Here is a 13,979-nt window from a genome sequence, read left to right on the forward strand (position 1 = left end):
GCTGCAAGTGACATTGTGGCTTGATGCACCGGCATAGAAGCCCTGGCGTAGCGAGGGACCATGTAAAACTCAGGGACATTGTAATCGGACACATCTGGGATTGAGTTCCCACTCTTCCACTTAGGGAGTGAACTTGAGAGGGCCACTTAGTATCTTTGAGCCTCTGTTTCCCCACCTGTCAAATGGGTATACCTCCTGCCTCACACGTGGGTTATTGTGAAGATGGATGGAGAATAATAATGGTGCCTGGCCCAAATTGCATTTTTTTTCTCTTTTTTTAGTACTCACTACATGCCAGATACTTTACAAATATCTTCTCTAAACCTCCTAAGCCCTATAGGACAGGCACTGTGGTTATTCTCTGTTTTATAGATGGGAAAACTGAGTCCCAGAGAGGTTAAATAACATGCCGAAAGTCCCATGACTATGAAATGGGGCAGCTGGGATCCAAACCCAGGTGACCTAGGGCCAAACCCTAAGCATGAAGCTGCCCTGCTGGGTGCCCTCTGCACCTGTCCCTCTAACTGGAAGTGCCTAGAAATGACCCGGCCAAAAGCAGCAGACTGTATTTTATCATTTCAACAATTCTCTCTGTCCATAAAAAGTTCTATGCAGCTTGGCCAGTTCCTTTTTCCTGAATACAAAACTGAGAATGGTAACAGGGAACTGACTTTTTAATGTCATGGTGCAAAGGAACTAGCTCTGCCATGGCCTCCTTGAAGTGACCTGGTAGAGTGAGGGTAAGACAAGACACACTCCCTAGGCAATGGAGGCCACTCTCCATGGAGGTAGGGGAATAGGGAATCCTGCAAAATACAGTCTCTGGGGATGGGAAGGATCAGGGAAGGGGCCAGGTGCAGTAGCTCATGCCTGTAATCTCAGCATTTCGGGAGGCTGAGGTGGGAGGATCGCTTGAGCCCAGGAGTTTGAGACCAGCAGTTTGAGACCAGCCTGAGCAACATATCAAGACCCCGTCTTTACAAAAAATTAACAAAAAGGCCAGATGTGATGGCTCACACCTGTAACCCCAGTACTTTGAAAGGCCGAGGTGGGTGGATCACCTGAGGTTGGGAGTTTCAGACTAACCTGGCCAACATGGTGAAACTCCGTCTCTACTAAAAATACAAAAATTAGCCAGGTGTGGTGGCTGTAATACCAGCTACTCGGGAGGCTGAGGCAGGAGAATCGCTTGAATCCAGGGGCCGGAGGTTGCAGTGAGCCAAGATCATGCCACCGCACTCCAGCCTGGGCGACAGAGCGAGACTCCATCTCAAAAAAAAAAAAAAAAAAAAATTAACAAATTAGATGGGTGTGGTGGTGCACAGCTGTAGTCCCAGCTACTCGGGAGGCTGAGGTGAAGGGATCACTTGATCCAGAAGTTCGAGGCTGTGGTAAGCTGTGATCACCCCACTGCACTCCAGCCTGGGTGACAGAGTGAGATCTTGTCTCAAAAAAAAAATTTTTTTTTTTTAAAGGATCAGGGTAGGTACATGGACTCCTCCTATTCCTTCTGGCACCATCAGTGGTTGAACACACAAGCTGTGGTTCAAATCCTGCCTCTTCCAATTTGCTAGCTGTGTGACCTTGAACAAGTTACTTAGCCCCTCTTATCCTTAGTTTCCTCATCTTCAAAATAAAAATAGTGCTTGCCTGATGGGGGAGATGATGGATGTAAAGGGCCTCATAGAGGGCTTGGCATTTACCAAGTGTTTGAGAAATATTGGCTGTTTTTATTCAAGGCCTGCTCATTGCTAGCATGAGGTACCTGCAACAGCCGCCTCTAGGCCTCTTTTGTTCCCTATATTCCAGCCACACCAAGAAACCATGATGGCCTGAATCCTCTCTGACTTTGTCAGGCCTCCATACCTTTATACATGCTGTTCCTTCTGCCTAGAAGGCCTTTCTCTTTTTTCAACCTCCTTGAGTCCATTTTAGTCCCTGCCAGATGGTCAATTCTCTGTGATGCTGCCCTAACTCCTTGGCAGCCATGCTGCTCCCTTGACCATTCACTAGCCCCTTTAATTCAGCCCCAGCCACAGTGAGGATTAAATGGGATGATGTGTGAGAAAGCCCATGGGCAAGAACCTGGCATGGGGTGGTGCGCCATAAATGATGAATGGAGCTGGGGTTGCTTTCTCAGCCAGCTGCCTGGCAGGAGCCTGGCTTCCTCATCTTCACACGTCAGTGCCTAGAGTAACATCTGGCACACAGTGAACACAATCTCTAACTGTTAGACGTTTGTCTTTTGGGGAGCTGCTCAGCCTCTCACATTCAGGTGTGCGATTTTTTTTTTTTTTTGAGATGGAGTTTCACTCCTGTTGTCCAGGCTGGAGTGCAATATAACGATCTTGGCTCACTGCAACCTCCGCCTCCCGGGTTCAAGTGATTCTCCTGCCTCAGCCTCCCGAGTAGTAGCTGGGATTACAGGCTCATGCCACCATGCCTGGCTAATGTTTTGTATTTTTAATAGAGACGGGATTTCACCATGTTGGTCAGGCTGGTCTTGAACTCCTGACCTCAGGTGATCCACCCGCCTTGGCCTCCCAAAGTGCTGGGATTATAGGCATGAGCCACCACGCCCGGCCTAGGGGTGTGGGGTCTTTTACTGAGTAGGCCTGGTGGGGGGAGTCAGGGACACCACCAATAAAGCTGGAGAGGCCACATCCTCCCATCTCCATCTGGGGTTAGACATGTGACCCAGGCTTGGCCAATCAGATGTTCCTCCATCTTGCCCAGAATTCACACGCAGCAGTGGCCTTCACGAGGGGTGGTAGTGGTGGCCAGTAAGAGCAGGGGTGGGCAGCCTCCCTGACCCACGTTCACGAGAATTGAAGCTGGCTGGTTTCCTGTCCCCTGGCCTCCCTTGCCCATTCCCATCCTGGTGCTCCCTCCCTGTGGACTCCTTTTGCTCATAAATATCCTTCCAATTAATTCTGCTTTGCTGCTTCTTAGCTAGTGTTGTTTCTGTCAGTTGCAACCAAGAGCCTATTCAGGTGCAGGAAGGGTTGAATGAACAATGGAAATGGATCAACACGTTTCTGAGCATGTGCTGAGAGGCAGGCCCTGGGCGGAGTACCACGGTGTTCAAATGATGTGTAAGATGTGGGTAGTGCCCCGGGGGGTCTATGTGGAGGCAGACCATGCATGACATCATGAACAAGACCATGTTGTAAAGTGGGGCTTAGCTAGACCTTGCAGACACCCAGAGAAGATGACTTTGAGCCCTCATTGGATGGTGCCATCGCAAAGTACAAAATGAATTGGGTTGTAGGAACTGGAGGCACTGGGACAATATTCCAGATTAGGGATTGAGCTGAAGGGGTTGGAAATGGCTGAGTGGGGTGGTGGAAAGGAATGCCTGCTAGTAGGCAATTGTCTTAGTCTGTTTTGTGCTGCTGTAATAGATTACCACAGACTGGGTAATTTATAACAAACAGAAATTTATTTGGCTCATGGTTCTGAAGGATGGGAAATCCAAAATCAAGGAGCCGGCATCTGGTGAGGGCCCTCTTGTTGCATCATAACATGCCAGAGGGTGTCACATGGTGGAAGGGCAAAGAAAGGGTGAAAGGGAAAGAGAGGGAGCAGGAAAGGGCAAACCCACTCCCATGATAATGAGCTCACTCATATCATGAGGCATTCGTCTATCATGAGGGCAGGGTCCACCTCCCAATACCATCACAATGGCAACTAAACCTCAGCATGACTTTTGGAGAGGACAAACATTCAAACCATGGCAGCAGCGTTTGTGGGAAAACATGGGCCAAAGCAAGAAAAGACCAACCTAAGAGTGAGTGACTTGGCTCCTCATTCTACATTCATTTTCATCCAATGGGGCCCAAGGGCATGTACCCATTACTCATCTGGGCAGTTCCCTTGAATGTGGGCTTCTGTTTGCACGTGGAGCTGAGGAACTTCAAGGAAGAAACCATGAAAGACCTCTTGAGGCTGAGGGCTGGCACCAGCACCGAGATCTCCAGGCAGCTGGAACAGTGATGACTCCTCTGTCCTCGCAGGCAGGGCACCCAACAGGGTGTGACCGTCACCTGAGGGGAGAGAGCCAGAGGCACAGGCCCGATCCTGGGACTGAGGTTGACGGTTTGGGTGGAGAGGTGATTCTGAGTGTGACACCCTCCAGTGATATAGCAGGGGGCTTCCCAGCAGCCCCTGGGGAAGCAGGCTGCATCTCTGGAGACAGGAGATGTGTGGAGGCATGAGGGGCAGTGGAAAACCCTGTGTGTCTGGGTCAGGGCTCTCCTTGGCAGGTAATGGTTTGTCCCAGTAGTTTTCAGACTCCCCATCCTGCCCTGTCCTTCTCCTGTCTGATGCTCAGAACTGTCACTCCCAGGTTAGCCCCCACCTTACTGTCTACCCCTCAGAGTCCCTCCCGCCAAGGGCACCTTCTGTCCCACATCTCCATGGTGCAGCCGTGGGAGGAGAACTTGGGAGCATAAGAAACTCCACCAAGTTGGGGCCAGGCATGGTGGCTCACGCCTGTAATCCCAGCACTTTGGGAGGCCGAGGCGGGTGGATCACAAGGTCAGGAGTTTGAGACCAGCTTGACCAACATAATGAAATCCCGTCTCTACTAAAAATACAAAAAATTAGCCAGGCATGGTGGCAGGTGCCTGTAATTCCAGCTACTCATGAGGTGGAGGCAGGAGAATCGCTTGAACTGGGAGGCAGAGGATGCAGTGAGCCAAGATCGCGCCATTGCACTCCAGCCTGGGTGACAGTGAATTGGTCTCAAAAAAAAAAAAAAAAAAAAAAAAGAAAGAAAATAAAAGAAATTCCACCAAGGGCTTTTGGGTCCTAGGGACAGCAACGATGTGGCTGCTCCAGCCAGAACCTCATTTTGTCAGTAAAGTTGGGACCCATATTCCCTAAGAGATTTGTCCCAAGAACACATGGGTTGCTACAGTGGAGGAGAAATCAAGTCTGTTTTCCCTCTGGTGAATTGTCCCCTGAACGTGCTTTCTTCCTACAGTGTTGCCAGGAAAGTAAAAAAAAAAAAAAAAAATGTCCACGATGTCAGCTGGGGTGATACCAAAACAACTGTGGGAGGAACGACATCTGCAAATTGAATAGTGTGAGGAGTGTGGACAGAAGATGTTTTGTCTTTGGCCTCATCTCCCAGACTTGATCTTTGTAAATACAGAAGGTTCCATCAGAGCAGAACCTGGCAATGACTTGAGGAGCAGCTGCAAGGAAGACAGCCTCTCCCAGGGTATCACCTGGGGGCACACCCCAGCTTCCCCTCCTGAGCCTCATCGAGGGGTTAGTGCTGCCTCTCGGGAAAACATAAAGATGACAAGAAGCCAAAGGTGCCAATAGTTCCCATTTAGTATGAAAGCTGGCTCAGCAAATCATGCTATTTCAGGGCCTAGGGTGGGCCAGTTCCCAGGCAGCCCTGGCAGGAGGACTCTGAGGGGCGGACAGTAAGGTGGGGGCTTGGGAGTGATAGGTCTAAACATCTGAGGGAAGCAAAAGGGAGGACAAGGGAGGGAGTCAAAAAATCCAGAAGCCTGTCCTTCCAGAAAGTACTGACACCAGGGTGAGGTGGATCCCAGCACCGGCACCTCTGAATGCCCTTTCCCCTGCACCCCTATCCCACCCCCACTTGGAGCTACCCGAAGCACCTGTTCCTCTGGGCCCCAAGGTGACGCCCTTTGTGTGTGTATAGGAAAGGACAGTGTACGCATTTGGTTAGTTCCTTCTTTTACACCGTAAATTATCAGAGACAACCCTTTTGGAAAGCAATTTGGCAATAATATCAAGTGACATAAAGATGTTCATAGCCTTTGGCCCAATAATCTTCCTCCTGGGAATTAATCCTAAGAAAATAATTCACAAGGAAGAAAGAACCATTTTGTATCTACAAAGACATTTATTGGGGTGTTATTTATGATAGGGAAAAACTGGAGACACCCTCCCCAGCCAACATAGAGGGATGGTCCTATAGATTATGACACATCCATCCAATGAAATGTTACCCTGCCAGTAAAAATGGTAAATTGAAAATTGTGTAGCAACAAGAAAGAGTGTTTAGAAAATAAAAGCAAGTGAAAAAAAGGAGCACAGGATTGTCTATATGCTGTGATCAATGGCAATGCTGACAAATCCATGTATGTGTAGATAGTTACAGTGTTACCTGTAAGGCACGGTAAGGCAGATATAACTGTGCTTCAAATGTTCTTTTCCATGGCTGTGGAGTCCTTCTAGTATGAAATCATTTTTGTAAAATCACAATTTGTCACCAGGGGTTTTGACTTTCCTTATTGCCTCGTGGGAGGCGGCAGAGGCAGCACATCTCAGACCGAGCCTCGATTCCTCCCCCTACCTCCCACCGCTGCCCTTGAAGGAAGATGCTGCAGCCTCCCCAGTCCCCATGCCAGCGTCTCCCACTTTTCTCTGAGCTTTCGGTGGCAGACAGCGCCTTGGGCACTTTTTCATGCTCATAATTCAAATTACCTGTTTAAGTCGGTCAAATGAAAAAATAGCAGCTCTGCCCCCACGCGGGCTGGCCGGGGCGCCTGGAGCGCCAGGGCGGCTGCAGCGCGCTCTCCGCGGCGGCCGTCGAACCCTGAGCTCATTTCCTGGGGCGCGCGCGCCGGGCTATTTCAGCCTGGGGCTGTGCAAACAGGACAATTTGCTGCGGCCAAAAGGGGCCCAAATTACAATCGTATCACAGACAACTATCCGCCACGCCAGGTCTCCAGGGGCCAGGAGGGGCCTCTCTCCCGACGCGGGGGGCGGGCGCGGGGTCAGGCAGGTCCGCGGAGCTCGGCTCGGCCTCGCGGTGCCCTGATCGGCGTTTGCCAGCGAGCTGTGCCTGCTCTCTGCAACAGGAAGGGGCCCAGCTCCCCAGGGCAACCGTTCCTATCTGAGTTCTCGTGCAGAAAAACCTCATCTCTTCCTGGGGATTTTCCCCTGATTTAGGTTCCCCTTTTATTTGGTTACTTTTCAGCACTTGGGATGAAAACATCCCTCCATCCAGCCACTCCAGGGCTCAAAGTCATATCTCCTCGTTCAGAAACCTCAGTGCCTGTCCATCACTCTTCCGGAAAAGTCGGAATGCTTAGTCTGATGGTCAAAGACCCGTCTTGGTCCAGTCCACCTGTCCAGAGCCAGCCCCTGTACCCAGATGCTCCAACCACGGAGAGCACATCAGACTTTCACAATTTTATCCTTGACAATTGCCTTTTCATCCTGCCTAAATGTTCCCTTGTTTCTTTCTGCCTAGTGAGCTCTTATTCCTTCTTCAAGACCCAGATACACATCACCTCTTCCACAAAGCCTTCCCTGACTTCCCCTTTCCCTGCCTGACATCTGCCTTCCAAGCAGAGTCAGCCCCTTTTCCTTCCTAGCACCGTGCAGAGGTAGATGGTACTTTTCACATCCTGTAATTATTTGCTTGCATGCCTGTGGTACACTGTACCACTGCTCACAAATATTTCCTCTTCCTCTCTGGAGAAGGATTACACTTCCCTGATCCATTGGCCTCACTCAGGCTTGGCCACATGACTGGTGCTGGCCGGTGAAGTGGGACATGTGAGTTACTGGGGAGCAGAAACTTTCAAAGACAAGCATGGCTCACCTTGTTCTCTCTTCCCTCTGCTACAAGGATGGCAGTGCTCCAGCCAGAAACCACGCTGCCAGCCTGGCATAGGAGCGGAGCAGGGCACATATAAGTGTGAGAGAGAAATGAACTTGACCTCAGTACTCGAGGCCCCTGGGACCATGGACTCATTTGTTACTGCAGCATAAACTAGCTGGTCTTGACTTCAGCTTCTGCCTCTCTTCCCTGGCTTTACCTTCACAAAATCAAGAATCTGATCTTACTCATATTATAGAGCTGATCTTCAGCCATGTTCTTTTTTTTTTTTTTTTTTTTTTTTTCAAGATGGGGTTTCGCTCGTGTAGTCCAGGCTGGAGTGCCATGGTGCGATCTGGGTTCACTGCAACCTCTGCCTCCCTGGTTCAGGCAATTCTCCTGCCTCAGCCTCCCAAATGGCTGGGATTACAGATGCCTGCCGCCACGCCCAGCTAATTTTTGTATTTTTAGAAGAGATAGGATTTCACCATGTTGGCCAGGCTATCTCGAACTCCTGACCTCAGGAGATCTGCCCGCTTTGGCCTCCCAAAGTGCTGGGATTACAGGCGTGAGCCACCGTGCCCAGCCCCATGTTCTTCGAATGGCCAAGAATATCAGTAGCTAAGGTTTGTTGAGCATGGATTGTGTGCCAGGCACTGTGCTATGCCCTTGGCAAGCGTTATCCCATTACATCCTTTAACAGCACTGTCTGGTGGGTACTGCTCTTATACAAGATTTACAAAAGAGAAAAGAGACTCAGAGGAATGTAGGGGCTCGCGTGAGATTATAAAGTAGTGAGAAGTGGAGCTGGTCCTTGAGCTCAAATCCATCTGATGCCAGAGAACTCAAACTCTGCAGTTCCATCATGTGCATCCTCACTCTCTCACTTCCTGCAGAGGACCCGTGGAGGCTGTAACTGTTGTTTTCACCTGTCTCTTCCACTGGGCTCTGAGCTGCCCGAAGACAGATCTTTTTTTTTTTGTTTTGAGACGGAGTTTTGCTCTTGTTGCCCAGGCTGGAGTGCATTGGCACGATCTTGGCTCACCACAGCCTCCGCCTCCCTGGTTCAAGCGATTCTCCCAAGTAGCTGGGATTACAGGCATGCGCCACCATGCCCGGCTACTTTTGTATTTTTAGTAGAGACGGGGTTTCTCTGTGTTGGTCAGGCTGGTCTTGAACTCCCGACCTTAGGTGATCTGCCTGTCTCGGCCTCCCAAAGTGCTGGGATTATAGGCGTAAGCCACCACGCCCGACCCCGAAGACAGATCTTAATCATCTGATTTCCCATCCATTAATTCAGTCTTTCACCAAGGATGTATTGAGTGCCAATTATATGCCAGGCATCATCTGATGTGTCGGGGACAGAGAAATAAAACAGATAAAAATCCCTGCTGTTAATTCTAGCCTATGGTGACAAGAAGCAGATCCGTGGCTGCCTGGGGTGGGTGTGGGGTAGGAAATGGGAGAAACAGGGATGACTGCAACTTTGGGGATAGTGGAAAATGTTCAGTATCGTGGTAGTGGTGTGGCCGTACAGGTATATATATCTGCATACATCCCACAGTTCAGAATTATACACTTTAAATGGTAAATGGATACAGTTTATTATATGTAAATGATCCCTCAATTAAGTTGATTTAGAGGAACCCGGCCGGGCGTGGTGGCTCACGCCTAGTATTCTCAGCACTTTGGGAGGCCAAGGCGGGTGGATCACAAGGTCAGGAGATAAAGACCATCCTAGCTAACACAGTGAAAACCCATCTCTACTAAAAATACAAAAACAAAAAATTAAGGCCGGGCGCGGTGGCTCAAACCTGTAATCCCAGCACTTTGGGAGGCCGAGGTGGGCGGATCACGAGGTCAGGAGATCGAGACCATCCTGGCTAACACAGTGAAACCCCATCTCTACTAAAAATACAAAAAATTAGCCGGACGTGTTGGCAGGCGCCTGTAGTCCCAGCTACTCGGGAGGCTGAGGCAGGAGAATGGCATGAACCCGGGAGGCGGAGCTTGCAGTGAGCCGAGATCGCGCCATTGCACTCCCGCCTGGGAGACAGAGCAAGACTCCGTTTCAAAAAAAAAAAAAAATTAGCCAGGTGTGGTGGTGGGCACCTGTAGTCCCAGCTACTCGGGACACTGAACCTGGGAGGTGAAGCTGGCAGTGGGCCGAGATCGCACCACTGCACTCCAGCCTGGGCGACAGAGTGAGACTCTGTCTCAAAAAAAAGAACCCTTGCCCTTATGGAGAATCATTTTACTGGGGAAAACAGACAATAAACACATAGATAAATAACACATATGTCAGAAAGGGGTAAGTGATGCTCAGAAAAATAGGACAAGGGATCAGAAGTGCTGGGTGTTGCAATTTAAAATAATGGGGTCTGGAAAGCCACCCTGAGAAGGGCCATTGGAGCTATGCCCAGCCTGTGGTATCCTTCCTCAGGCAGGGGACTGTACCCCCAGCTTATGAGCCTTTCTCAGGCACCTTCAGGGTTTCAGCCCAAAATGCACTGCACATTAGGTGTTATTGATGGGCTTGTGGAAATCTGCTCTCCATCAGGCTCTGATGAAACTTTTCCAACAGGAGACTGAACTCAGGACTTGGTATGGCTCCCTGCACATAGTAAGTCCACAGCAAATGTGTGTGGGGTGAATACTGTCTTCTTTATCCTCCCTTTTTCTACTCCAGTCCAGGTAGACAGTGTATCTACCCGCCCAATTTTGCTGTTTCTGGTACCCTCAGTGGGTCTTGCCTGCTCTTCCTCCTTGAAATCATTACTCAGAGGTCTCCGTGTCAGCTCTAGACAGATGGGCCTGGTGCTCCTTTATCTCAATACAATTCCCCCACCCCCAGGCTCCAGGGGAAATCATGAGCTAACTTTGGTCTTTCCTAAACTCCACACTTATCTTTGGGCACCTCTTTCCCCATTGCGGGGCTGCCTTTCAGAATTTGCTGCTTTATTTATTTATTTATTTTTGTCAGAGGTGCATTAATGATGCTTTATTTAAAAACAAAAAACTTGGCCAGGCGCGGTGGCTTACGCCTGTAATCTCAGCACTTTGGGAGGCCGAGGTGGGTGGATCACAAGGTCAGGAGATCCAGACCATCCTGACCAACATGGTGAAACCCAGTCTGTACTAAAAATACAAAAAAAAAAAAAAAAAAAAAAAAAAAATCAGCCGGGCGTGGCACATGCCTGTAATTCCAGCTACTCAGGAGGCTGACGCAGGAGAATCACTTGAACCCAGGAGGTGGAGGTTGCAGTGAGCCGAGATTGGGCCACTGCGCTCCAGCCTGGGTGACAGAGCGAGACTCCGTCTCAAAAAAAAAAAAAAAACCATAAATAAATAAAAAATAAAAACAAAAAACCAAAAACAGTCCATGTTGAAATTGATCAGTGTAAGTTAAATGGTGGTTTTTAGGCTGGACCCATGATTTAAGCTGTACCCAACCAGCTCAAACTGAAAAAAAAAAAAAAATCATTTGAATGTTAAAGCAATCGTTCAGTCTTGAAGAAGAAACCAGGCAGGAAAATGCCAATAATGATGACTGGCAAAATCAAAATCGAAAACAAAGAAACTGTTTATCAAGCTGCCGATAGAAAAAGAAATCTTGCATGGAGACTACAAGTCTGGAGTTTCTGGGATGAAATGGTACAGGAATCTCAGTCTACAGTTTCCTCAATCGCTATGGAGATGGAGCTGTCACTGAATCTGACAGAACCCTGCACTCCCCGGTCCGCCGACCCTTTCTGTAATCCAGTCTTCACTGTAGCCTGAGGAACTATTTCAACCCGCTCCTTTTTTATCTTCTTCTTTGGCACAACCTCAGTGGACTTCTCTGATTCAGAACGAGTTCTAATTGATCTTCGCTGTTGCTTCTTTTCTACTGAGCCTGTAGAACCAGATGTTGCTTCAAGAGATGATATATTCTGCGTTGGCTTTTCATTTCTCTGGTTTGGTCTAGAAATTATAAGCCTGTCTTGCCCCCGACACTTATTTCTGTTTTGTTACCAATTCCCTTTGTTGAATAAACAAATTAATTTCCCATCCTCTGTAGCATTCTGAAGAGCAAACACTTGTTCAATTTTCACAGCTGGAGACATGTCACACTTCTGCAAATCCAGCCTCCCTTTGTGCATTGTAATGGAAGCTGGTAAGATTTCCTTGCTGCCAGTTTTCCAGGCTATTTTAACAGGAGGTGGCTCTGCCTCGTCCTCGCTTGTGTGCTGCCTCTGGCTGTGTCTCCGAATGTCAGTACTTGAGAGTGAGGAGGCCACCTCCCCTGCATTGATCTGTTCTGGCTGAGTATAAAGCACAGATCTTGGTCATCAGGTTTTTTTTAACTTCGGCTTTGGAGACAACATTCCTTTTTTTTTTTTTTTTTTTTTTTTTTTTTGAGATGGAGTCTCACTCTGTTGCCCAGGCTGGAGTGCAGTGGTGCGATCTCCGGTTCATGCCATTCTCCTGCCTCAGCCTCCCGAGTACCTGGGATTACAGGCGCCCGCCACCACGCCCGGCTAATTTTTTTAGTAGAGACGAGGTTTCACCATGTTAGCCAGGATGGTCTCAATCTCCTGACCTCGTGATCCGCCCGCCTCAGTCTCCCAAAGTGCTGGGATTACAGGCGTGAGCCACCGCGCCCGGCCCCAACATTTTTTGCTTGGGATAAACCCTCTTCAGGCTGTTAATCAATATAGATAAAAGTATACTGTTCTATTCTTTCTTCTCAAGTCATTTTCAATGCTTTCTCTGCATGGGCAATGCAAAATCCCATTGAGCATGTTCTCTCTGAGGTCAGGGTTTCCGAACCTTTTGTTTCTCAGAGTGATTGGTGGCTTGTTTGGTTGCCTCAGCCAGTAATTCTTCATACCGTTTATGACCTTTATACTCCTGTACTCATTTTTCATGAATCCACACCCTCTCTGGCTCTCTGCTAAAACACTGGACATGATATTTTCAGGCACCTCCTGTGTTAATTTTGGTATGAACCTCAAGCTGGGGATCACTTGAATCCACACAAGGCTACCACGGATAGGTTCCCACCTTGGACCAAACAAGATCACCAACCTGAAACTTAACACCAGTGGACACTTCTGTTGTTGGAACAGAAGATAGTATTGGCTGAACTGGGGCTTCCGCTTTTAGTACTGGATCTTCCCTTGGTTTTTCTGATATGGTGTCAACCCTCTCATTTGGTCTATTTTGTTCCTCTGGTTCTAATTTGGGGATTTTGTGTGACTTGCGCTCTTCAGATCTTGATGAGTCATGCGTTTTGGTTTTTTTCCTCTTTTCTTTTCTGCTTTCATGCTTTGATTTCGTGTGCTCACTTGCCTGTACTTCATTTAAAAGGTCTCCACAAAGGGAAGACTTGAACAATTCCTCTGTCATTCTGGATAGTTTTGGTTATTTTTAGTTTAACTTCAGGTGAGCCAGTCTTCTTTGGAATCACAGTTTGTGGTACCGAAGTGGTGGCTGTGGAGGAGAAGGGTTTTCTATAATTTAATGTAGTCTTGTGTTTAGAATTTCTAAATGGTAATAGTCAGTGGGGCTAAAGTTTCTAGCTGCACCAAAGCCATTGGCTGACCCATTAGGATATTGATTATACGACTGGTATTTGGTTTGAATTTCATACATGCTGATTGATGGTAGGTAGCCATTTGTGAGTGGAGGAAGATCTGTTGTAGGTGAGTATTGAAAGCTTTGCTGCAAAGTAGCTTCGTATGGTGTCTGGCCACCATTTTCAGCAATGTCACTGTTGTTATCAAAGGCATCCTCCTGACGGATGCTGGCGGAGTCAATGAGTTGAGGTGGTTGTTGAGCTGTTTCCCGTGATCCCTTGCATGAAAGAGAAAGAGAAATCCATTGTTCTGCTCCAGCATTCTTAACTTTCCCTTTCTCTCACCGGGCCTTCAGTTTGTCCCGTTCTAACCGCTTGGCCGTGTCAATGCGATCACAGGAGGGACACGGAGATCGAGGAGGGCCACAGCCGGGCCAGGCCAGGCGTGCTGCGACAGGAGGAAGGCTCGGGAGTTGGGGTGGGAAGGGGTGGCCGAGAGACGGGGGTCGCCGCGCCCCGGCTGCCGCCAGAGGGGAGCCCACGGCTGGCAGCCCGGCCTGGGCAGCAGGGTCCTCGGCGCTCGGCTGGGAAATCGCACGCCTCTCCGCGGTGACTTGTGCACAGCCCCTGGGCCTCTGCCTCCGTGCTGGCAGCCTCCACCGCAGCGCACGAAGCCCCCACACCCCGACTCTCGGGGCGCCGCAGCCGCCAAATCCTCAGCCCCTCATTGGCCGCGGTGCCTGCCGGGAAGTGCAGTCCCGGGTTTGGGGCGATGGGGCCCAGGAGGAAGCGGCGAGTCAGCGGGCGGAGGGGGCGAACCACTAA

General features: G+C 49.2%; 1 pseudogene; it reads right to left on the reverse strand.

Moving 5' to 3' along the window:
- Positions 1-11,106: 11,106 nt before the first annotated feature.
- LOC129469993 (histone-lysine N-methyltransferase NSD3-like) lies at positions 11,107-13,519 on the reverse strand (annotated as a pseudogene).
- Between the last annotated feature and the right edge of the window lie 460 nt (positions 13,520-13,979).

The sequence above is a fragment of the Symphalangus syndactylus genome, chromosome 20 (assembly GCF_028878055.3).
Source record: "Symphalangus syndactylus isolate Jambi chromosome 20, NHGRI_mSymSyn1-v2.1_pri, whole genome shotgun sequence".
Taxonomy (NCBI): Eukaryota; Metazoa; Chordata; class Mammalia; order Primates; family Hylobatidae; genus Symphalangus; species Symphalangus syndactylus.